The sequence below is a fragment of the Carlito syrichta genome, unplaced genomic scaffold (genome assembly GCF_000164805.1).
Source record: "Carlito syrichta isolate Samal-C Ts95f unplaced genomic scaffold, Tarsius_syrichta-2.0.1 Scaffold310671, whole genome shotgun sequence".
NCBI lineage: Eukaryota > Metazoa > Chordata > Mammalia > Primates > Tarsiidae > Carlito > Carlito syrichta.
The window spans coordinates 52,700-54,321 of record NW_007254767.1 but is presented as its reverse complement, the minus strand read 5'-3'; the positions used below and the strand labels follow the sequence as shown (position 1 = coordinate 54,321).

Here is a 1,622-nt window from a genome sequence, read left to right as displayed (position 1 = left end):
AAGTGGCTATTCATATCTTTTGGCCACTCTGCAATGGGGTTGTTTGTTTTTTCTTTTTTTGTTTGTTTTTTCTTTTTCTTATGGTTCTCAGATGCCACTTTAATCAAGTTTTGCACTATATAGTAATGGGGGATGGAGGATAGTGATTGTTTTCAAGTAAATTCACCAGACACATGTTCCTCCCTGCCCCAAAGTGAATAGCCTGGGCTTCCCAGAACAGAAAAATGTTTTCCTTCTCCTGGGAATCCCATTCCTGAGCTGACAAGACAGAACTGCAGTAAGAATGAGCACAAAGAGTAGAGCAAACTAGTGAAGGAAGCCAGGTAGATTTTTGAATTCTTCCCAGTGCAAACTGGAACTAGACATGGAGGCATCCCTCCTAAAGGCAACGCCACAGAGGCTGACAGCGAGTGTTCATTCCATAACACTTCTCCTGGTAATGCACTCTTGGGCTCAGAAGCCCAAGCAGCTCGGGCTGCCACACAACAGATGTGGCCTGCAGTCCAGAACCCTCCAGGGCCTTCCTCTTCACCGGCTCTCAGCTGCTGCTGGGTCTGCCTGGTCATCAAGTAGCAACCAGTATGTGTGTGGCTGTGTGGTGTGGGAGGAGCCACAATAAGCCAAAGCTAATCGGAGGAGAGTTCTGGGGCTGGGTTGACTCGACCGCAGGACCAGTCATGGCTCATGGTCAGTGTCCTCCATTAATTCTTCTCTGGGAGGTTTCTGTTCAGGACAGCTTTGGGGACAAATTCCAGCTTGTCCTTCAGGCTCACCACCTGGGTATGGTATGGTCCTTGCCTTGCAGCTCATTCAGCTTGCGAACCTCCCAGCGCTCTGAGATGCACATTTCTTCCTCCATAGGCTGGGGATCTTTTCACCTGATGAACCGTTTCAGGCGGTAGCCCACAGCACCAACCACAAAGGCCACAGGGAATGTGACATAGGGAGCATAGGGACCGTGCTTACCACGGTCTAAAGCACAGGGCACATGACATCTGTGGCCCAGTGGGCACTCCTCCATATTGTCTCCCGCTCTCCACCCGCTTGCTGGGAGCACGATGTTGTCGCCTCCAGCAGCCCACAGGCTGTGCCCCGTGAGCCCATTTGTTTTTTTCTTTTTGGCATGTTTGAGTTCCTTGTAGATCCTCGATGTTAGGCTTTGTTCGGATATACAGTTGGCAAATATTTTTTCCCAGTCTGTACTGACTCTTTGCTCTCTTGATGGTTTCTTTAGCTTTGCAGAAGCTTGTCAGTTTGATGAGGTCCCACTTGTCTATCTTGTGTCTTATGGCATGGACACTTGGGGGTTTGGTTAGGAATTGGTTGCCAGTTCCAATTTCCATAAGGGTGTCTCCTGCATTTTCTAAGGTTCTTATGGTTTGAGGTTTGACCTTTAGGTCTTTGATCCATTTAGAGTTGATTTTTGTGTATGGTGATAGGTAGGGGACTTGTTTGAATCTTCTGCATGTGGTCAGCCAGTTTTCCCAGCACCACTTACTGAATAGGTTCTTCTCTCTCCAGTGGTTAGTGGTGGAGGGTTTGTCAAAGATGAGTTGGTTGAGAAATTGAGGTTTTGCTTCTGGAATCTCTATCCTGTTCCATTGGTCTATATGCCTGTTCTT

General features: G+C 48.0%; 1 pseudogene; it reads right to left on the bottom strand.

Moving 5' to 3' along the window:
- Positions 1-701: 701 nt before the first annotated feature.
- Positions 702-990, bottom strand: LOC110596570 (annotated as a pseudogene).
- Positions 991-1,622: the final 632 nt, after the last annotated feature.